The sequence below is a fragment of the Anser brachyrhynchus genome (genome assembly GCF_964034855.1).
Source record: "Anser brachyrhynchus genome assembly, chromosome: 5".
Lineage (NCBI taxonomy): Eukaryota > Metazoa > Chordata > Aves > Anseriformes > Anatidae > Anser > Anser brachyrhynchus.
This window is the reverse complement of record NC_137699.1, coordinates 23,210,740-23,235,770: the sequence shown is the minus strand read 5'-3', so window position 1 is coordinate 23,235,770 and position 25,031 is coordinate 23,210,740. Positions and strand designations below refer to the sequence as shown.

At 35.1% G+C, this 25,031-nt stretch overlaps 1 long non-coding RNA gene across 3 annotated transcripts in view; it reads left to right on the top strand.

The window, feature by feature from the left end:
* Window positions 1-23,858, top strand: part of LOC308195691 — a 767,404-nt gene extending 743,546 nt beyond the window's left edge. For 2 of the 3 annotated variants that reach the window (XR_013951738.1, XR_013951739.1), the window contains exons 2-3: window positions 214-324; window positions 12,303-19,814. This is a non-coding gene — a long non-coding RNA (uncharacterized lncRNA). Of the gene's footprint in view, window positions 1-213; window positions 325-12,302; window positions 19,815-22,381 lie in introns of those variants that run through there. The other variant, XR_013951737.1, reaches the window with a different exon arrangement.
* Window positions 23,859-25,031: the final 1,173 nt, after the last annotated feature.

Sequence of the window (25,031 nt, the reverse complement as noted above, 5' to 3'; positions counted from 1 at the left end):
GGGTGTAAATCTGTAGCGTTGTTAAGAAAATTGGCATTTGGCAGCCCACATTATAGTTTATGCTTCTTATTTCTCTTTCCAGCTCTGAGCAATTATTTTTATTATTATATCACCAAATGGAGAAACAGAACACAGAGACAAGAGAATGTAATTTTCTAGTAAATCAAATGAAAACTTTAAGATTCACTCCACTGACTGTGCCTCTAAATTCAGGTACCACAGCAGGAAGATATGCATGGACCTTTAAAGATGTATTTCCAAAAGGAGAAAGAAACACAGAAAATAAACTTGGGCACTCATCATGTTCTGATAACATGAACTCAGGTGAGAGACCTGTACCTTTCTTCTGTGCCACCTCTGCATATACCCTAAACAATGCTATTCCCAGTCCTGCATGTGCACTATGCAAGAGCTAGGAATTACATCACTGTGTGCAATCAGTGCTTCTAGTTGGCTATCCAGGGGGTGATATCCATCACATGTTAAAAACAAAAGGATAAAGATGAAGCTGCCTACTGCTTTCTTTCTTGCAGTGGCCTTGGAGGTAGGCTAAGACCAGAGAGCAAGATGCACACGGCATGATAACACCAAGGAGTTTTTGACCTACATCACTGTAAAAGGTCCAGATCTTTTGGTGCATGCTTTCTGACTGTCATACTGAAAGGCTGACTTGCATGCTCGGGCATCAGTTTGAGGTCTCTGGGACTATATAAGAACTTATGCTTGGAGACTTTGAAGATTTCTACAGTCTGTACAAGTGCCTTTTATTTCTTTCACGGTCTTCTACATCCAACCAGTACTGCTTATATTTTCAGCTCTGGAAGTTTCTGATTTAGCTATGATGGTGATTGTGCATCTATTTCTGCCCCAGAGCTTGCATATTAGGTGCAAAATAATTAATGTGCTTAAATTTTGATAAGATTCTTTCCTTGGGTCTCACAACACTTTATGAAAAAATAAAGGAATGTGAACTATTAGGTACATTGCATAGTTTGGAACATTAAAAACAATGTATATTATTTTCTATACACTGATAAATACATTTTCTGTAGAAATTTTACCAAATTTTAAATGTATAGGTAGAAGTTTTTCCTTCTTAAAGGTGAGGACCTGATCCACAACAGCAGAGCAACTTGTGCAGTTTTTAGCAATTAAAAATTCCCAAATAATTCATGGTAAGGATAAAATTAACATATAAGCTTAAAAATTATGCTGGATCAAAAGTTATATTTGAACATCCTTTCTTTATATTTTTGTGTAAGAAAATGTACCTTACTTGTGTAAAACATTTCAGACTAAGAAGCACACATTTTCTTAAATGTTTTTTCTTTGTCTACATTGAGAGATCAGCAAGTAACTCAAATATCTTCAATTTTCTCTCTGAACTTCTCTACAAAAAATTGAGAAAAAATTTTACATTTTAGATCTGTTAATACAATCAAGAAATTATGTCAGTAGAGAAATGCAATCAAGAAATGATGTCAGTAGAGAGTAATTCAAGAAAAAAAAAAGGTATTTGACATCTCAGAACATGAATGGGACTCTGAAATGTGTCTCATACTGAAGTCCTAAAACTCTCAGCCCCATTCAGCTGAACTGTCATAACAAAAAGTGATTATAATAACTGCTACCCAGTTATACCTGTATCTTCTAATTAATTACTTTTTCTCACAGACACTGGCACTCACACATTCATGCATTAACATTCAGGCAGTATTTTTTAATCTTCTTCTTCAAACCTTGGTGTCCTTGTCTGTGTTTGCTCAAAACAGAGGCCAAGAGGAGCCATTTACTTCCTCTGTATTTACCAAAAGTTGTTATTAAGTCAAGTGTTCAAAGAACAATTGCTTCAAATCTTGCATCTGGCCTACTTCAAACAATATCCTTGTACCTTTCTAACTACTTCTTCTTGCCTTGTATATTGATTTTAAATATCTCCATCTAGTTCTCCTCTATGTGCAATTCTGTTTAATAGGGTGCTGTGTAGAAAGCAAAACACTGGTAATTACAGGAGCATTCTAGAGTAAATTTTGCTGCCTCAGGTCCCCATTTGGAAAAATTATTTATTTTGGTAGCGACTCATCTTTCATTAAATCTTGAAAGCATTTTGCCATGGAACTGAAAAACCCTAGTTTCTGAGGAAAGCAAGAATGTGTTCTTGCTGTGTAGTAGACTGATGATTACATTGCCATTTCTTTCCTCTTCTCTTCTAGCTGTAACCTGCAAAAAACATATTTAACAATGCTGTCACTGAGGGGAAAGATATCCATGGAAATGTTCATTCTGTTAAAAGCATTATTAAAAAAAAAAAAAGTTTTAATTTTAATATTGTTCCTTAGGCAACACTCAGACATTCAGCATAGATTATCACCTACTAAGAAGGAAAATGTCTGCAAGTGCATGTAAATCTAGTTTGTGTCATTTCTTTATACTCATGGAAAATGACCGGTTAATCTGTCAGGCTGTCTGGTCAGGTGTCCTCTTGTTTGTACACCTAACTACTCACCTTCACATCTGACAAAAATAAACAAAAGAGAAAAAACAATTTCTAGCTTGGTTGCTTTCCTTATTCATAAATATGAATAAAGAAGTTAAGCATTTCTTAACTGTTTCACCTGCGATTTGGATTTCATTTTTCCTATCATAGAACAGAATTGTGAGGATGGTGATTCTAAAATCCTTTCCCTTTGTTGATATTTATAAAGCACAGAGGGTGGGGGTTAAGCTCTGACCACTTTCAAAGGATTTTCTCATCAGCCAAGGGCAGGAGCTGAGCTCCAGAGGGACCTTGGGTTCATAGCTGTATTACCAATGAGTAATGCCTTAAAACCGCATCTAGTTCTGCCGCATTTCAGATGTTTATGTGGTGCCGGTTTTAGTACCTTGATTAAAACTTAGCAGTTAACATAAAGTAACTCTCTTGTCACTATATATTTTCAACACTTTTGCTATTTTTTTAGCACTCCTCTTTATGATCAGAATAATAAATGCACCTCTATAGGCTTTTCCCTGCCATTTTATGCTTCTGACTCCATCAATAAAACCTGCTGCAGCAAGACTAAAGCAATGTCTCAGGCAGTTAAATAATCTGAATGACCATATTAAATACATATTTTTCAATATTTAAAACTAAAAGATACAAAAAGACAAAACATAAGCAGTTGGCCTTTTTTTTTCTTTTAATTCAGTAAAAGACATACAAGAAGAATTGTTCATTCCTCCACCTACAGCTAAATGTGGAATAAAGCAACTTGGGCAAATTTACTTTCAACAGAATATAATTATGAATATAATTACACCTAGATTTATTTAAGATTACCCCTATTCATTCCTGGCATTTTCTTAGAGATTTGCAGACCTGCTAGCTTTTCCTCTTCTCTATTTTTTTTTCTTTTTTTCCCATAGTGTAAAGTGATGATCAGGTTCAGTGTCTAATGAGGCAGCCACTCTGAACATGTCGAGACAAAGAAATGGTTTCCGTAGCAACGAGGCCCATGCCAAAGCTCTCAGAACAGTTATTTCCCTGCATTAGGGTTCCTTTCTGTTTAGGAAGCCAGTTAGTTTGAGTATGCAGGCAATGCCTGGCAAGATTCGCAGAGATTATAACTTTTTAATATTCATAATAAAATACATCTAACACTATGCCTTCTGATTAAACTAAAGAGTGGAGAGCTGACATGTTTTGTCATTTTTATGTCTTGATTTACAGAAGCTTAAAACGGCTACTGCAAGATCATTGCATGTGTCTAAGGTTATTAAATATACTACCTGTTACCTGTATCTCTTTAAAACTGAACAGATCTCAACAAAATTTGTTGGAGTTTACTCAATTCTGAGCTATATTCCTGCTGCCCTTAGAATAAGTACTGGCCTAAGCCTTAGTTCTGAAATACAAATGAATTTCAGTACATAGAGGTGTGAGTAAAAATTTTGAATCATATAGAATATAATTTGGGTTTAAATCTGTGTTTAAATTCAGAGAAATATTACTGTAATCAAGTATTGAAATATTAACCAATTTTTGCTATTTTTAGTAAAAGGTAATTAAAGTAAATCTTATTTTAATTAATTTAAATCTTTGTTTCCTTGGAACAATTTGAAATCTATGAACTTTCTATGAGAAAGACTTGTAGGGTCAGATCAAGAGACAAGCACTTGCACATCCTTACACTATCCAGAGCAGGCTACTACATCATCCATGCTGACCAGTCCCAAGTTTGGTCAGCATCCTGAAGTTGTTCATGCAACTATTCAACTCAGCTGAGACCTGCTCTGGGAAGTGTTTTCAAAGTGCACCTACTCACATATGTTAAAAATATACCTGCAATTTTCATTTTAGGACAGAGATATTAATCTCATGTCCAAGACACTCACTGGGGATGTAAAAAGTGTATATTTAATTGCATGTTCTTCAAGAGAGAATTCAAATCAGCTACCCTCCTTTCTACCTCCCCCCTTCATCCCTTCTTCCCTTCTGTCCTTCTGCCCTACTAACCGCAATTCATTGTATATAGCATTGTATGGAGGGATGGACAGTATGTGTCTGAATATTTTAAGGCAATAACAAGGATTGTTTCTGGACAAGTACTGCAGCCAATAGATTTTTACTGCAGTCATCAGCTACTGTCAGTAGCTGAACTTTTAAATCATTAATCCAGTTGATTTTTTTTTTTTTTGAAAGAAAGATCCTGAGCATTTTAAAGCTCTTCAAGTGAAAATTCAGGCATTAGGATCCCAAGAGGACAAAACCTCCTTGCAGCCTTGAGTAAAGAATTTAAAAGGCAGAATTTAATATCAGTCTCTTCATTATTCACTATTGATGATCTGTAGGAAGCTATATAAAGAGTGTCTATGCATACCGAGTAGAGTCCTGCACATTCAGAGAGGACCCTAGGCAGGTGCTTCCACTGGGATCTTAAACAGATGGCATACTAATTCCCTCTGTGTGCAAGATAGGAAGCAAGGTTTTCTGATTGCCCTGTAACTATTGGGAGCCTAAAAAACAGACTTTGCAGAGTACCTTGGATATGGTTCTTATACGCTAACTAAATCACTTGTCACAAGTTCAGGTGGGACTGATAGGGCCAGGAAGATATTGCAGCTCTCCTTTATATCCTATCTCAAATTCAATTTCACTGTTATATGTAAAGCCAAGCTAGTTGCAAAATAGTAGATCTGAGGAAGAGAAATAAAAATGAGAACTAGGAAATAAATAAAAAAGTGGAATTTTGCTTTGAACTAGTAAAGATTATATTCTCATTTTTTTCCCCCATGAAGATTGCAAAGGAAACTCATTTCGGCTTTGTAAGTCCACAATGATTGCTTCAGACACAAAATGAATCAGGCCTCTTGTTGTATTATGTGGGTGGCATTTCTACTCTTCCCTAGTGTGATAATTCACAGCCTGCAGCTGTGGCATGCAAACTTAAATATTTTCTTTTTCTGTTTGGCTTTAAAAGGAAGGACCTGCATTCATTTGCTGTTTTTTTTTTTTTTTTTTTTTAAGAAAAGATAAAAAAGGTTGAAGGCCCATTAAAGACCAGTAGTTTGAAACAGAGCAGTCATAAAAGAAAACAGTGTAAACTCAAAGTGAATTTGTTTGTCCTGATAACAGCATATTTCTAGTGTAGTCAGTCTACTATGGGACACTGAAGAAAAATATGTGCTTGTTCAGATTTATAAATAATAAGATAATGGTTGTAAACAACATGAAGTCCCTTTTGCACTGTTATCAGTCATAAAGAACACTTTTTTCATCTAATATTTACTTACCTGTTTTTAAATAATCAAATTTTCTCTCTGCACAGAGATTTTTTTGATATTAATACCTATTAAAACATATTTCTAGGATTCTGTGTGCAATTTGAATGAATCAGATAAAATATAAACCTTAAACTTCCTATTCTGTATCATTACAATCACTTAACAAATTCCCAGCTGAACTTTACTTCCAAATACATTTTTATTAGTCTAGGAGTGTCTTTTCACAATTAAAAACAACAACAACAAAAACCCTCTTGAATTAAATGTTTCTTTGCTTGCTGCTACAACATAAAGTTGATCTTCCATGGCATGTTTCTTAAAAGCTGCTCTAAAAAGTTTTTCCATACCCTGTAAATTATTTTCTTTCCCTAATGGCTTGTTGTATTGTTTGCCAGTACAATGACTAGTACAGCACTATTAACACTTAAGCTAATTAAGGTTTTAAGAAAACATTGGTTACGTTGTTCTCATTAACAGACTTAAAAAAAAAAAAAAAGGAAAAAAAAAAGCATGCTATTCAGATGTATGAAAAAAGAAGAAGATTGCTTTTAAATCTCAAGAAATGAACGTAAGTGTTCATATTCTGGTACATTAACAGTTTGTTCCAGTACATTGATATTTTATGTGGAAATCCTACTCTGCAATTAATATGCCTGATGCAAATTGAAAAACCCATAATCCATCCTTCTCTGTTGGAATGTAAGAGCATATTATTATTGAGGAACTACAGGATACCAGAACCGTTTTTTAAAGTTGAATGCTCATTACCTTAAATCTGCCTATAAAACGGTTTTCTTCAGACTAGGTAATATATAACTGAATATATCATGATATACATGAAATTGTAACAAATAATAATAATAACAACAACAATAACAATACTAGAGTGTTTCACCTCTACAGAGCTATTTATGTCTTCTAGCATTAGAAATTAAAATTAGCTAGAATGTAAACATGAAACAGTAATGAAATACTTGACTATTCTGGCTATCAGGAGATAACTGGCTAGTCAGTTCAGTTAACCCTGAAAATCAGGTGATTGTTATTAACTTGCTAGGAGTTTACCAACTCTACTGAACAAAACAAACCTGGTTTTGTAAATATCAGTTAATAATATTGTAAGTGTAAATTAAGTATGTCACAGATAGTTACTGCCTTCTGGAGACATTTTTAGCTGCAGTGATTTTTTGGGCAGTCATTGATAGTGAGATACCCTTTCCTGATAAGATGTGAAATGTTTATTATGAAGGAGCAGAGTGCTGTGGCTGTTAAGGACACAACTCTCCTATGGGTAGAAGCAAGAAAGATTTGTACATTTTAGTCGTTTGTCATTTTATTGATCTTCTGGGTCAAGTCCTCTCAAAGGGCTTATCAGAGCCAAAATAGATGGCTATCATTGGAGATGTCATTTCCTGACCTAGTTTTCAGAAGACTTTGTCTTTCATGCTGACAATAATGTGAAGGAAAAGGTTTTCAGAAGACTTTCAAACATTAGACGCAGATCTGAATGTAAAATTGCTTTCTGATTCAGGTAAAAAAGAAAATATCATTGAAGAGTTTGAGTTATTTAACCTCTATCTGAAATTGATAGTGGCAGGTTTTGGAAGACTGTAGAAATCATACCTGATTTCCAAAACCAAAAATACCTAGATGTCTTTTGTATGACCAGCAAGTGCAGAGCTTTTTCACAAACTGGCGTACACAGTCGGAAATTTCATTTACCTTTGAAGTTCTCTCTCTCTCTCTTTTTTCTTTTTCTTTTTCTTTTTTTTTTTTTTTTTTTTTCCCAGTCACAGTCTGTCTGCACATAAGAAAGAGTCATGTTGCAAGAGTCAGGTTGTCATATTTGGCCACAGAACTGAGTAGTGTGAAGTTCTGGGTCTCAGTGCACTCTATGTGAGTTTGGAAAGCGACTTTGCCTTTCTAAAATAATTTCTCCTTCTGAAGTCTGCAAGTTGCAATTTTTCCTTAGGAAAAATGCATCTATGGGCGGTATATTAACTGCAGGCTTTTTATTAACTGCAGTATTTTGCTCTGACCCAGCTTAGTCTTCCCATTTGGTGTTATTTTTTCTTTGAGTAAGGAATGGGTTTCTGCTCTAGCAATTTTCTTATTAACAGTGATGACAACATCTCATTGTATTTTACTCTTTCAGAAATTGAGACAAATCCCCACAAGGTTTACTAAATGAAGGTATTAATTGTCTATCACATTGATTTGCACAAAGTGAAGGTGTATTCCAGAAAATCTGAGGTTTTTTTGTTTGTTTGTTTTTCAATTCTCTTAAGATTTGGTGTAAGAGGTAGAAGGAGAGGAATTGTTTTTGAATCAAGAATCATTTATGCTCTGCAAATGCTTGCTCTTGTTGTGTATCACTTAAAGACCAGTTGCTACATTGAAAATAGTATAAATTGCTCTGTTTATTGAGCTTACATTTCAACAAGTTGGTTCTTTGTTAATAAAATATTTGCATGGCTTCTTGTTCCATGTGCATTTGTTACTTATTATTTGCATGAGTGGCAAAAATAAATTGACTTTAGTAAAGGCACAATTTGTGGTGACGTGGAAATTGGGAAGGAAAATAAAGTAGTTACAAACAGAATATTACTCCTCCCTATAAATTATCACAAGGTAAACTCTGAATAAAACCAGCAAACTGGATTCCACAAAGGTGTTTTAATAAGGTTGATTTTTAAAGGTCTAGATTTGTTCTTGCTTATAGATGTATTTTTTCCCTAATATGCAATGAAGATAGTAATAATAATAATAACTAAGCCTTAAAGAAAAATCCATTGATATGGTGTCACAGTTTAAAAGCTTGCTGATTTTGAAATTGTCAGAAGGCCTTCAAAGATTTCTTGATTTCACAAAATATGTTCTCTTGATTCTTGCTCAGGAAAAAGTCACTGAATTTTGTATCCAAGAAGAAACAAATCCGCAGCTAAATGTGGACTGTTGTCACTCAGCGATGCTAGTTCACAACTAGTGTCAAGTTTTCTATTCAAGTTTTCATCTCTTTAGTTTTTACTCTTTCTCTCTAAATGTTGTTGATGAACTTTGATTCATCCTTAATCTCTTAACTTTCCTTCTTTGATGGGTTTGTTACATTTCTCTTCTATCAAGAAAACAATAAAGTTGCATTAAAAGAAACACTTCCTTCTGTTACAGCTAGACAAGAGGTTTTTTTTGTTTGTTTGTTTATATTTGATATTTGCAAAAACATATAAAAAGGAAAAAAATCCATAGAAAATCTTATTTATCTTTCCCCATTTACTGTTATACAAAAAAAAAAATCTAGCAAGAAATCCTTTTTTTTTTTTTTTCCTAATTGTCATAGTGTAATCAAACTACTGCCCCTTGATGTCTTCAGCTCTCTGTAACATCATCAGGAGCACAAATCACCTCTGCTGCTTCTTGCCTTGCAGGTTTTCTCTTTCCTTGTTCAAACTGTTTAGTGCTGAGGCAAATGAAGGGAGACACGTTTTGGACATAGAGCATGGTCTAATGATTAACATCAGTACTACTGCATGCATATTTCTATGAAATACATACTGCAGTAGAATGTCAGAATACAACTGCTGCTTTTTCTTTGATGTTGTGGCAACAAGTTTACATGATATATCAAATCAGCCTTTTGTACAGAATGCAGAGACCATATTTTGAAAATGTTTATCCTATCACCCCTTACTCAATTTCAAGTGAATATCTCAAGTAATGTAGCTTTTCAGAAGGATCCTGATTACTATATTATTTAAACCTTTAGCAAGCAGAGTAGGTTAGAAACTTCTGTGATTCTTCAAAGATCAGTCAATGTCTATGGTGCCCTGGTGCATTCTTAAAGGCTTCTGGCTTGAAGCCCTCAATAGAAGATGTCACCTTGAAGGTAACATTTTGCGTTACCAATTCCTAAGCATGTTATCTCAGTGGACAAACAGCACCTTCCCAATTTTGTACTGGAATGCTGAATACTGTGTACTGTGATTTTAGGTATTTCCACAGCTGTGGGAAATTAACACCTCAAATATTACATACCCTGAAAAATTCTTTAAAGCCAGACAAAGATTTAAGTATCAGAAAATAAATAGTACATAGTGATACCTCTACACAGTCCAGAGACACCATGTTTCTGCTTGCACTTTAGAGCCCGAAGAGATTTTGCTTTCTGATTCATGCAACAAAAGCAGCTGGGATACTGCCTGAGCTCATGAAAGCAAAGCCTTCCTTCAGAGGATTGCTCTCTGAACAGTTCTCCCTTTCTGGGGATACATGCAGCTTTCAGAAACCAGAACCTTACTGAGACCCTAGTCAGACTTCAATCTATCTTAAGGATGTCAGGAGGTAGCTTTTAATCTTCTTCTTTCTACAGAAATGTAAAATGGCTGACAAGAAATATTGCTGCCATTTGGATATTGCAGTGCTATCATAAGCCTTATCTGTAAGCAGAACATGCAAACCATTGCTCCAGTACTTGCCTATAAACAAATAGTTCATCCTCCCCTGCTTGATTGCTTTGTACTTTGAAATCAATATTTTTTATAAACATAACCAAAAATAACATCATCTTACAGGAAAATGTAGCTCATGCCTAGTTTTTGGTCAAAATAAGACATCACAAGAGCAAAACTTTGAGGTCATAAAGGAGGTGATTTTGAAGGGTCCTGTTGCAGTCACCTACAAAAAGATGCTAAAATTCTATGAAAATTTTGTCAAATATAATTGAACTTTTAAGACTATGTTTTAAAACTCATAATATTGATTTCTATAGCAATTCCTTTCTTACTCTGTTGGAGCTGGAATTGCATTAGGTTATGGAGTTGTTCCATTATTCCTGTATCTCAAGCTATGTAGGTGTATGAACTTTAAGTATATATACATGTTCTAAGAATAGCTAATGCCAATCTAAGAGAAAGCTTTCCTTTCCCCTGACTGCTACTTCCTGCTGCTGCCCATCTAGTAAGTGTGCTTACTAGTACACTATTCAGTGACTCCTTTTGGAGCTCTATTGGAGACTATTGCCATCTTGCGCTTAGAATGGAAAAGTCTCACCCCCACGTCCTCTTGAGGACATGCTCATGACTGAGCAATGTCTAACAGGTACAACTTTCCCTTTGATTTAGTTTGAATTTAGAAAAATACAAATCAATTTGGGACAAAAATAGGTTTTAAAGTCTTTATTCTCCACCCCCAAATGACTTTATTGAATAGCATTTTCTTGTTGGGTTCTATAATTTGACGTAGCATGGAACACTACCATTGCTTACACCCTGGCATCAACTGCAGTCCCTATGAGAGATATCAGGCTGTCACAGACAAAGCAGCTAGAGAGACAAAGTGATCAGCACACTGTAAGACAGACAGCCACATACTTATGGCTGAACACCACTCTGGTGGCAACAGGTTAATAATGTTTGGAGTGGCTGTGACAGCTGACAGAATGGTACCTATGAAATTTTCTTTGCACTAAATAAATTCTCAAAGAATGAACCTGAGTACTAGCAGTAGTCATAGCAAAAATGAGGACAAAACTTGAAAGAATGAGATATAATTTTAAATTAGAGTTTAATATGCAATTTAGCCTCCTTTGAAGATAACTGTATGCTATTTGTAATTTGGGCTCTTCTTTTTAACAGCTTTATTCCTTCTCTTTTCACTCCCTACCAGGCAGATCTCTCTCTATATATCTCCTCCCCCCCTTCGCTCTCTCCACGCATTTTACTCTCTCCCTCCCCACCTTCATTCTCTCTCTCTTCCTCCCTTCACTCTCTCTCTCCCCCCTTCAGTCTCTCCCCATCCCCTTTACTCTCTCTCACTCACCTTCACTCTCTCTCTCCTCTTCGCTCTCTCTCCCTCCTTCTCTTTCCCCCTTTCCCTACCTCTCCCCTTTGCTCTCTCTTTCTTTCTCTCTTTCCTTCATTCTCTCCACTCTCTCACTGCACATGCTCCACTTTCTTCCTCTTTCACCATCCCACTTCAAAGTCTCCTGTTAGACAAAGTTATTTTAACAAGTTAGCGCTTTCCTTCACAGAATTGCAAAATTCTCTGGACAGAAGCAGTCTAGGTATTGTTGCAATTTATTTTTTTTTTCTTTAATATATTCTATGCCTGTTACTGCTGGAAATGCCTGACAGAAAGGCAGTGACCTGCAGTTGTCAAGGGAGGTCACATGATTTATTCTCCCCATACCACAGAGGGATTCTCAGTCTTAGTCTGGAGTCTATTCATCTATTACATGATTTTACATCTATAGTCCCAAGTGAAATCAACTCCTTTAAATGAAAGAAAATTCCTTACTTTACAAAGTCATGTTTTCTGATGATTTATTTTAATAATTCCTTAGTTTTAAAACTCCATGTAACTCCAAACATTTTTGGGGGTGGTGGTGTGGACTTGAAGTATTTTTTATTTAACTATGAAGAGCAAACCATTTTCAAGTCTCTGAATTCTGAATTTATATCATTGTTTAATGGCTGAACTGATGTTCTTTGTTTTGTTTTGGTTTGTTTGTTTGTTTTGTTTTATTTTGTTTTTCTTTGCTGTAGTCCTGAGATCTACAGAACTTAATGAAAGAGAGAACTTGAGGCCAGATATTTTATTTCAGATGAGCAGTTCTTGGATGCCTGTCAATCACTGAAGAAACTGTGATGCAAGAATTATGATGAAGACTGGCTCAGACCAGCTTAGTCTTACCTCATAAGACAGATACTCTGATCCCTCAATCATCTTTGTGGCTCTACATTGGACCCTCTCTAGAAGTTCTGCGTCCCTCTTGTACTGGGCAGCCCAGATCATCCACACAGTATTTCAGCATCGCCAGAGCTGAGTAGAGGGGGAGGATCACTTCCCTTGACCTGCTGTCCACACTCCACCTGACGCAGGCTGAGATCCCATTGGCCTTCTTGTCCACAAGGGCACACTGCTGGCTCATGTTTAACTTGTTGTCCACCATGACCCCCAGGTCCCTCTCCGCAGAGCTGCTCTCCAGCATGTCAGCCCCCAACCTGTACTGGTGCCTGGGGTAGTTCCTCCTCAGGTGCAGGGCCCTGCATTTGCCCTTGTTGAACCTCATGAGGTTCCTCTCTGCCCGACTCTCCAGTCTGTCCAGGTCCCTCTGAATGGTCACACAGGCCTCTGGCATGTCAGACACTCCGCCAAGCTTTGTACCACAAACTTGTTGAGGGTGCACTCTGTCCCTTCATCCAGGTCACTGATGAATAAACTGGACCCAGTACTGACCCCTAGGTGACACCGCTAGCCACAGGCCTCCAGCTAGAAGGCGCCGTTGAGTATAACCCTCTGAAACCACCTGTTTTTTATATGAAGGTTTTAAATATTATTAATTTGCCAGGAATTTTGGACTACCTATTGGGCTGAATATCTTTTATTTGTAAAAGATGATGTTATTAATAACCCTTTTTTTAATAATTTCAATATATGCCATATATTTTTATAAATTTAGACAAAGCTGATAATTTACATAAGGACATCTCTGTAAGTATTGACTTTGAAGAGCCAAAAAAAGTTATGTCACACTTCCATTAGGAAACTGAAGTTGTGACATATAGCAAAAGGCTTTATGGTTGTGATGTCGGTTTCAGTGAAGGAAATCAAATCATAGAATCATAGAATCATAAAATATCCCGAGTTGAAAGGGACCCATGAGGATCATTGAGTCCAACTCCTGGCACCACACAGGTCTACCCGAAAATTCAGACCATATGACTATGGTCCAAATGCTTCTTAAACTCTGACAGGCTTGGTGCCACGACTACGTCCCTGGGGAGCCTGTTCCAGTGTGTGACAACCCTCTCAGTGAAGAACCTCTTCCTGATATCCAGCCCAAACCTCCCCTATCACAGCTTAGGTTCTAGCTATCGTTGGCAGGACATTCCAAAGACTAGAAGGATAATCCTGAATTAAAAAAAAAAAAAAAAAAAAAAAAAAAAGATTCAAAGTGAAATATAAATTTTTCTGATCTAAACGAAGAACTATTACACAGATATCCACAGAAGACTTCCAGTAGGTAATTGTTAGTTTCTTCAGTCTTTCTAGCTGCACACAGTTTCTCTTCCTTTAAAATTAATTTTACAGCAGAGTACAATGCCTAAAAATTCTCTGGGGACTTTAGCTAACTAAAAAAGGAGAGCTGTTGAAGTATTGTGTACAAGACGTACTTTTCACTAATCAGATACAAGCATCTAAGAGACACTACCCAATCATTTCAGTGATTGCTATGTGTTCTTTACGGTAGAGAATGGGCTGAACTACACTTTAATCCAAACACTCTTTAAACTTGGACTGTGCCAAATCTACTGCTAAACCAAAGACTGATACTTGACAATTAGGTTCACCTTTAACCTCTGTGAGTTTGCAGAGGGATTATGTCTGATGGTCAAAATGTCCTCGTGTTTCCTATCTGAACTATTCAGATCACTGTAATGTAAATCCATTATCTAAAATGTTATGTTTTATGCTGTTACTTGTTGATTCCTTTTGAGTTTATTGGGAAGTGTGTTTAAGGACTTTTATCTATGTTTAATTTGCTTCATATATGATACCCTCCTGGTCCTCCCTACACTGCCACACTGTACAGTCTCCAACAGGTCATACATAACAGGATACATAAAGGGATTGTGAAAGCTTTACTAAACCACTAAACCAGAATAAGTATAGTCTTCTGACTAAAAAAAAAAAAAAAAAAAAAAAAAAAAAAAAAAAAACACACTGAAGGGAGATAACTTTTCAGGCTTTTGCTAGTTTGGGGGATTCTTATAATTTTTATAATGACAATAATTCCAGGCCAACCCTGAGGTACAGACACACTTATTCTGATGGAAGACCTTGTAATGGATAAGGTTGTTTTTTCAGATATATTTTTCATGCTGCCACCCCCATGACAACATGCAGCTTCAATGTAGATTAAGTGTGTGCCAGCTGCTGTGTTGTTTTTTTTTTCTCTCAGCTCTCCATTACATAATCTCTGCTTTATTAACAAGACCATATTACTCACAATAGTAAAAACAAAACAAAACAAAACAAAAATATTTCCTTGCATATTTAAATAGGATTGTTTTTATTTTGTTGACTTCAAATCCTTAGCCCATTATAAATTTTCATACTATTGTATTTATCATGATTTTACAGAATTCTGAATGTTTCCTGTATAACTGTATGGCAATTACTAAGAAATATGGAAAGGTAAGGCAACATACAAACACAGACTTATTTCTGGTTTTGACTTATTTACAACAAACATACAGTAAACACACATCTTCATAATTCACAGAATGTTAAGCCAAAGTCATCAATATGAGTGAACAAATCCATGTTTTGAAGCCTATGTTTTGTCTGATACTCTAAGGTGGATATGCAGAAGATCATTATGTATTCTTCACCACAGGTCAGTTGCTTAGCTACCGGAGAAGTAGAGAACTACTAATTGAAAATATTCAGTATTGCTGGCAATATTTGCTGCAGGACAGAGGTCTTGAAAACAGTCAGGTATAAATGATGCAGAAGGAGAGATGAAAGAAAAGCCTGTACAATTCCATGTTGCTAAAATAACAAATGTCTTTCTTCAGTACTGATGTATGGATTCTCATCAGTAAAATGGTATTGATTCTGATAATCAGTCATTAAATGATCCTGTGATTAATTTAGTAGTTGTAGAGATTAGTTATTTCCAGCAAGTTAATATACTATGTTTATATTTTAAATGTAATTATTGTTCAAACTGCTGGAGTAATCGCTAATATAGCTCCAACACATTTCCAAGTGTTTAATTATCATCAGGAATCTCTAGCTAATAGGTACAGCTATTAAAAGGGGGGAAAAAAAAAAGAAAAAAAAAAAAGGACTGGACAGAATATCATCCTCTCATGAGAAAACTCTTGCATTTGGTTCAAATATAAACCTGAAACTCAGCAGCAAAAATGAACATTTTTTTTTTCTTTTTTATCTAATTATTCTTTGTTATATCTTAGGTGCGTGACTGAATCAAATGTAACTTTGCAGGGCTCCAACTTGTAACTCAGTAAATCCCTATTTCTAATTGCATCATTCATTGTACACTTGAAAATAAAAATAAAATAAAATAAAATAAAATTACTTTTTGTTTAAGTTATACAGTTATCCATTACAGAGTAAGCCTAGGACTGACTGTCTCTTTGATGCCTTTGTAAAATGTCCCAAAACCTATTCGCCAGGGAAAGTAACAAGTGCAGCTTGTTGTAGACAATTTCAGCTCACAAAACTGCATATTCTAAATAAGACACTCAGTTGGATATGCATATATTTATGACTGCATCACCTTGCAGTGAAGAATAGGCAGTAAGGCAGTTTACTTTGCCTTTTGTAGAACTGAAACACGATCTGCAGGGAACATAGCACAAAAGATCACCTGAAGTACAGAGACATGTTCAGTATATCAGGACCTCCTTAATTCTTACCTATGAATTCAACCTTGTACTAAATTTCCTCAGACAAAAGAAATTTTCTCTGTTTCTATAAAACAGTTATAGTTCTACAAATGCTAAGACATCACTAGGTAGTCTGAGCTGACAGATGACTTCCCAAGGCCTAGGATTGCTGTCAATGTTACTGCTTGTTTTTTATCCCATGGGATGCAGTTTCTGTTGTATTTAAGCCCTGCCCATTAAACCCAGGTTTTCTTTTCTCTGTTTTACACCTTCAACTCCAAATTACCTGTTCCTTGGAGAAAGTAGATTTAACTTCATAGATGTAGCTAGAAATGTTAACATTGTAGTTCATATAGAAAATTTTTATTGTCTATTTCATCTGTCTTATATTTAGTACAGGTTCAGAAATACTTATCTGGTCTGTAGGACTCATCTTCCTCTAGAACAGAAAGTGGGATAGAAAATGTGTGTTCATTCCAGCACTGTTGCCTGCCTCCTGACACTCTCCTGCCAGCTATCCCTGCCACGATGGCCACTGTTCCTTTGTAGCCTCCCTCCCTCAAAGGAGAGGGGAGAAGAGAGGAAGGCTCTGAAGGAGACATCCTGTCTTGTCACTGTCACTATCCATGTGCAAGAAGCTGTGCCTCACATTCCAGAAACTGCCATACAGAAAGTAAAGAGAAGACAGCAGTCATTAATATGTCCCTGTCTAAGATCAAATCTAACACCTCTCTAAACTGACTTTTTAAGGCTAATTTCCGAAATAACTCTCTTATCTCCCTAGCAATAGCAAAATTTCCTTATACCACATTATGACCTTCCCTGCTCCTTTTGGGTAAAATTCATCCTCTTTCCTTTGACAGGTGCTATTCTTGCCTTGTCGTCTGTTTGAAATGCCCTGAAATATATATTGACAATTCAGGGGTCAATGAAGATTTGGTCCCATTTTTTTGGTTCCTATTTGATGTAAATAATAAAACTCCTAACATAGAAAATATGAGTGTTTCTGTAAATAATGTTCTAATAATGTTAGGGAAGTATTCAGGTGGTGATTGAAGGAAAAATAAATACTTTTCATCCCATCAGCTATTAAGCAGGATGTTAGACAACAACTAATAAAGTTGCACATTTAAAATCAGAAAGAATAGATGATTTGCAAACAATAATTGGAAAAGGCTAAGCTGATGAAGCCTCTGGATCATTAATATTCAATTTCAACAACTCTGAAGGTTACAAAAGACTGATAAGAAACTGTCACTGCACATCTGGTTTAACAGAGTAAAAACAGTGGACCAAAAAATTATAGATTTTTCAGTCTGACTATTCTCACAGATTAAACAGCAAAAATCCTGATGCAAGATTCATGAAGAGATTTAAAGAAAGCTAAAGTAATTAATGACAGTTAAGAACTTTTTAGCAAACAGAGCTATCCTTGAATGCTTGGATGTATGAACAAGAACACTGAATGGGGTAATACAGTATCTGTATATGTCACTGGACTACTGTGTCCTCTTAACAACTCAAGCTGCACAGTGATAAATTTAAAGGCAAAACAAAACAAAACACACGGGTATACAAACAAACAACAACAACAAAACAACAACAACAACAACAAACAGTAGAATCTGAGAGAGCTGGGACTTTTTGGCACGGGAAGAGAATAGTCAGGGGGGATCTTATCAAGGTGTGTAAATACCCAGTGGGAGGGAATAAGGAAGACAGAGACAGATTATTCCTAGTGGTGTTTACTGAAAAGAAACGAGACAGTGGACATAAACTGAAATATAGTGAATGTCATTTAAACAGGAAAAGTTGTGATCACTGTAAGTTGATTGAACACTGAACAACATTGAATGTTGCACAGAAAGTTTGTGGAATCTCCATCCTTGGAGACAGTCAGAGCCCAACTGGACACATTCCTGAATAACCTGCTCTGGTTATTTTTACTTTGAGCAGAGGGATTAGACAAGATAGCCTCTATCTAGATGTCCCTTCCAACCTTAAATATTCTTTGATTCTATGATACAATAGCTTTTGGTCATAACCAAAAGAGGAGACAGTTGTGTTTCTGATGTTTACTAAAAAAAACTGTGACCAGAGGTTTGAGATGACGCTTCCCATAATTCTTTGTTATTAGATATTGAAATACTTTTAGATGTTGAAGTTAACCTATGAATTGTTAAAATAAGTTATGGACACTTACCTTATGAACTTTCCCGTTTTTCCCTTTCATTGTCCAACTCCTTGGTACACATATGACCAATATGTTTTACTCTCTCTCTTTATACAAACAGACTTATCATACAATAACTGAAAATTTTGAGATACTCTCAAATTTGCTGTGAGTTTTACTGATATTTCTCTTTGTCAGTTTTCATGGTATGATCCCTGTTTTTAACAAATAGGTGCAACAATGAGATGCCTAAATGGTATGCACTAAACCACACATCTCAAGGTTTCAGTTTCCTACATGTTCAACAATATATCAGAGCTGGGAGGTATTTCTCTAAATTCACATTTAGAGAATGTTGAAGGATGTTTAGAGATTTTGAAGTTTTACAGTAAAAAATAAAAAAATAAATTATTGTAAAATAAATATATTTCAGTGTTTTCCTTTCCGGGAATTTTCAGACTTTTACCTTTTTTCAGTTCCGTCCTCCACCAATTTTCAGAATTTTCTAAGGACTGTAAAATTCTTACCAGGTCTATTATCAAATACTTTCTCTGTATTATTTTTATACTGGGAAATTAAGATAAAAGCAAACACTTTTTCCACAAGTGATAAATAGTTTTCTTTAAGAGCTTTTTTCCACTAAATTTCTTGAAGAAAAAAAAAAAAAAACAACAAAAAACAGAAAAGCAGTATTCAGAACAAGAAAAAGTTCACTGAGAGTCCCATTATCTCTTGCTTCTTAACCCAGCATCTAATTTCCTCTTCATTCATATATCACTTACTCTGACATAGAAATATACAGTACCATGCTATTAAATTGGTGGCTTATACAAAGGAATGGTTTCCCACTCATTTTCTGACTCTAAGCTAGTCTTTGAAAATGTCATTTCTGGGTAATAACCTCCCATCAAAAAAATAAATAAAAAAAATCGATATTTGTTTATGCCCAAGTTTATTCATAACTTTTATGGCATGTGCAGAAACTGGGCTCTTAAACTGAACTTGCAATTATAAATCAGGCGTGCTGGTCTCTGAAAAATTATTGTTATTACATTGCTTTTGTCTCCCTGATATAGTTATTGATTGTGCAAACAAAATCAGTCTGCTTGGTCTCACTGATAGCTGTGGTTTGTTAGCTGCAGAATCAACATTGTCACAGAGATGGTAGTAAGCTCTTCCCACCTTGTCCTCATGACTGTTCTTCATACCAGAAGCAGCTAGTCAAAATAGTCCTTGTTAGGAACAGTACGACAGCAATATATTAAAATCTATCAATTAATTTGTTAAATTGTCACATTGTTTTAGAATCTAATTGTTTTAGAAATTTGAAATAAAAATAAAAATAAATAAAAATAAAAATAAAAATAAAAATAAAAATAAAAATAAAAATAAAAATAAAAATAAAAATAAAAATAAAAATAAAAATAAAAATAAAAATAAAAATAAAAATAAAAATAAGAGTAGGGGACCTCTCATACTCATAATGAAGCTATAATCAAATCTCCATCTCTGTTGCAAATATCTTTCTTGGTAATGCAGCCAATAAGTAAGACTTCAGCAAGCAGTTTGATTAATAGTATGGACCAAAAAAAGAATCTTTTATTTGAGTAAAGCAGGTGTTTACCTTACTCTTTCAACTCACGCTGTTTTTTATTACCTATTGTTTCATTCCAACTACTCTTATTGTGTTTTCCTATTTTTTGTTCTGATTATTAACTTTATTTTTAGTTACTTTACAGACAGCAAGAAGTCTGACACCATGCCAGGAGTCTCTGCATCTCCTTTTTAGGTGCTCTACTCTGAATTATAAATGCACTATGCCCACTTTAATCCAGTAGATACCTTGATCATCAAAAACTAAAAATGTTCCTTTTACCCCTCCAATCCTGCTTTCTACACCACCCTACTTAAAATACTGTGTGTCTTTTCAGATTTGCACCATAGGCTGAAATGAGGGAGGAGCAGGCAGGTTTATGTCCAGTAAACTTTTAAAGCAATAGAATAATATACACAGAAATCCAGAAAAAGAATAATCCTCTAAATTCGTACTGGTTCTGTTATTTTAAGTCACCCAAGATGATGACATATACTGAATTTTGACTTATCTTAAGTGTGTATTCTTTAGCTCAAAAATATATAAAGTGTTCATTTCCTTTTCCATATGGATTCAGCTTATGCTCAATTTGTATGCAAAGCAAATAATTTGCTCATACTTGTAAAGGATATGCATTATCAGAACACAACACCTGCAGGACAAAAGAGAGGTTAATTTCATTGTTGCTATGAAGCAAAGGAGATCATTATAGAGCCTGCAGTAACCAAGCTCTGTGAAATAGCTGCATTAGTCATTAACTTTCCAGCACTAAATTTCATATCAGACTCAATTAACTACTACATGGCTTTTAATGACAATATTTTTCAGATGCAGCTCTTGTTTACTAATATGATTTCCCATCATAGCCATCTTTGCCATTACTTTGCTGGTGTTAATATTCAAGTCTTTAGTTTCTCCATAGAAAATGGGGCAATGAAAATCACATTTGCTGAAAGTACTCCTTGAGTTATGTTTCAAAATTTTAAAGTATTTAAATTACACTTTTCAATAAAAGGCAATGAGAGTATACAAGATGAAAGTCATTTATGCATTATAACCACAGACTGAAGTTGTCAAAGAACTTCTACATATGTGATCAGAAAATTTCTGTTGCTTGAGATTTTCATGATCAAAGCCCTTTAAATAAGAAGTGACCTTTAAATTTGTTATTATCTTATCATACTGAAAGCCAAAGCTCAGAATAAAAGTCACTAAGTAAATATAACCATGAAATAATTTACTTAAGTAATTAGCATAACATGCACATATCAATAGCAGCTGGATTAAGAGATCAGATTGCCCACAGTCTACAGAAAAATATTCTAGTCTTTGGGTCTCTGGTGTCCACCCACAATTTTGCTCTTTTGGAGGGATGAAGGAGATCCTTAGATTCAGATAACACCATCTGTACCTTTACCTTATTTAATTGATTGGTTTGATGCCTTTATGCCCTTTGTATTACTGCTAGTTTATTATCGTTATTATTATTATTATTATTATTTATTGTTGTTGTTGTTTTTGTTGTTGTTGTTGTTTTGTTATTGTTATTGTTATTATTTATTAGTCTGTGCTGTGGGAGAAATTACAAATGGAAATGGCCAACTTATAAATCAGAGTTATATTTTCAATTTGAAAAATACCCAGGCAGTCACAGCTTACCTGTGAGAAAACGTAGTTTTGAAAACACTTGTGAAAGTACTTCTCTCTAGTTTGGAAAGAACTGCAAATGATATACTTAATATCTGTAGTCAATGTTGGATTGTTGTTGCTTTCACAGCCTCAGAAAGCCTGAGTAACAAGGCTGTACAACAAAGAAAGAACTATTAAACAGTGGCAAGTTTTGTGTACATAGTGTGCAGAAATAATTAATGAAGGTATCCAGTGGGGGAAAAAAAAAAAAAGACTTCTCAAAACAAAGGGTAAAAAGTAATCTTTAAAGTCGATTCATATAGACTGTACTTTTTCTAATGCAACATAAAACCTGCTAATGTTGTAGCCTGGTATGTTTTTCCCTGTTTCTGTGACTTCTTCTCCAGCTTTCTCATCTCTTTTGTTCAAGATCATCTCCTTCAGCATGTTTCTATCATTTGCTGTGCTTTACTATCTATCATTTGCTATGCTTTACTATTCTCTTCTGGATATGTGACTGGGACTATAGGAAAGAATCATGCAGTAGTGAATAAGAGTTATGCTGTTTTCATTTGATTTTATTATTTATTTATTTATTTATTTATTATTTTTTAAGGAAGTTATGTAGCTTAGTGACAACCATCAGGAAATAAACAAATGAAAACCTCTACCAGTTACTGTCTAGGACAAAGGACTTATCAATCACAAAGCATCGGTAACAACTACCATCAGTAAATTTTGTACTATTTGTAAAGATCATGTTATATTGAGAATGCTGGAGTAAGATCTATTCATGTTTTCTCACAGATCCTGTATGGGGCATTCACTATCATTCTCCTTGTGCTGGGACCAGTTGGGATTACTGCTTTATTTGTACCATTGGGTATTTTCTACAGGTATTACTCATCTGATCTCATTTTGATTAGAAAACCTATTGGAGTAATACCTAAATGGTATGGAAAATCAAAAGAAGGATCTATGTTTAGGGCAACTCTCCAGTAAGGATTGGGATTGCTACCAAGAGCAATATTTATCTGAAAGAGCATATTTATGAGCTCCGGTGAGGTTCTGTGTAGTAATATGATGTGACATAGAGATGATGCGTTGTATCTCATGCTGAATCCTGATGTTATAAAAACATAATGAGGGAGCCCTCGCCATTGTGTTCCCAGAAGCAAAAACTGTTTTAACATGGGGCTGCCCTCAGTGACCTACATGCAAGATTGCAGAAGAGAGATAGCAACATAAGACACAGTAAACAAGCACAATTGAACTAAAAAAAAGAACATACTCTTACCACAAAGTACATAGAGTGGGGCGTATGTCCATGTGTGTGTGATTATTTTTCATTCTAAAGCTCCCACCTTAGATAAAGAAATATGGTTTTCAGGTAGATCACTGTCAAAAAAAAATGTGTTGTTAAGGAAATGATCCATCTGTCAGATGAGCAAACAATCTGAGAAAAATGTGGTGGATTTGAAAACTGTTTCGAAGAAAGCTGTTAACAGTTTTGCTCCCCCACTTCATCCTGTGCACATAGAAGAATCCTACTAAACAACAAAAGAAACTAAGTTAATTTGTCTTTCAAACAGTGTTGTGGAATAAGACTTCTCAGGTAGACTTAATTAACAAAACAGAGTTCACACCTCCTATCCCTTTTCTCCAGTATTCTTTGCAAGGCAATTGTATGGGGTATTTCTCATGTTATATGGGGAACAATTCTTTATTTACTAAAGGGGATAATCTGTATTAATAAGGCCAAAAGGTCTCATGTGTGAAAACTTTGTTGTCTAGTCTAATTATTTTGTATGTTGATCTCACAGAGGGAGATCTCCAAGGTTATACAAATTTAATACAAATTCAAAACATAATTTGGTGTAGGTTACTTCTCAAAGTTTACACAGTTTTAATTTGAATTGTGGCCTCAGGGGTGAAAGGCCATTAAATAGCCTAGTGATCCATGAAGACAATTTCAGAATGTACAGTAGGTAAAATAATATGAGATTGTTTCTGCATTTGCATTTTTAATTTGTTGCTGCTAAAGAACATTATTAAAAATCTTCATCTTTGGTATATGTTTTTTTCCCTCTAATGAACTACTTGAGCTTTTCAGTACTGACCATTACACATTCCCTGTGAAACCTCTCGTCCTCCTAAAAAAATGTGTAATGATCAGCTCTCTGGATGCTTTCTGTACTGCCTTCTATCTCCCACATGTATCCTGTAAGATAACTGGGTTTATAAGTCAGAAAGAGCAAACTTCTCCCTTCCTCCCATCCAAAAAAAGTTGCCTTCCTCCCATCCAAAAAAAGTTGTAAGCAATCATAATACTCTTTACATGCACACCTGCAGTAAACAAAATCACTTCCTTCTGAGTAGTGATATGGTTTAGTGGAGGACTTGTCAGTATCAGGTAAGAGGTTGGACTGGGTGATCTTGGAGGTCTCTTCCAACCTAGACGATTCTGTGATTCTGTGATTCTGTGAGTATCTCACCTAGTTTTTTGCTTCCTTTGGTGAAACTTGACAGTAAATTAATTGAAAACATTGCATTACTAAGAGGATGCAACATCCTGAGAAGAAATGATAAACCTCTTTTCACATGGCATGAAGTGTTTAATGGCAGGTAAACATTCTAAAGGATATCTGTTGTCCTTTGCACCTTTAAGTGGATGACTGGCTACTGCAGAATTTAATTGCAAATTGAAAATGTATATTTCCAGGAAGAGACTAGCTTTTGATTTTAATATTTTCAAAAGAAAATGTTGTATTCCTTTACTGTTTTTAAAATAATAGATTCATTAATAAATCTAGATTTAAACAGAACCTTGGAAGGCCATCTTGTCCAGCCTGGTTTTGAAAGCAGGGCCTCAGATTAGGTTTTCCAGGTCCCTGTCAAGCCAAGTCTTGAATATTTCCAGTGAGGGAGATTCTACCACTCCTGTGGGGTAACCTATTTAAAAACATCTATTATTCTCATATTAAAGATTTATTTACTAAAGGGGTGCACTGCCATTTTCTCAACTGGCTGTTCAGCAGAGCCTCCATGTTTCTATTTGGGATTATTTTTACAATTAGAGTTTGAATAATTTCAAATGGTCTTCCTGTAAATGATGAATAAAATACTATTGTCTACAAGATTAACATTTTTTTCAGCTTGCCTTTTTTTTTTTTTTTGCCTTTAGTTTGCAAAAGAGATGGAATTTGATAAATTATAAAAAGGATTAGATAAAAATGGCAGAGCTACTGCAGTCAGAAATTAAAATATTATCTTTGTATTGTCCTGAGGTACATTGTATTTTTCCATGTTGGTTGTGACTTTAATATAGCTTGTTGGGAATTGATCTGTAACTTGGATTTATAAGGTAATAAAAAGCATGGTATACAGTAGTACATTGCACAGAAGTGTGCAGGGTAACAATTCATGCTTTCCCGTGACTGTGAGGGGATAGACTCCA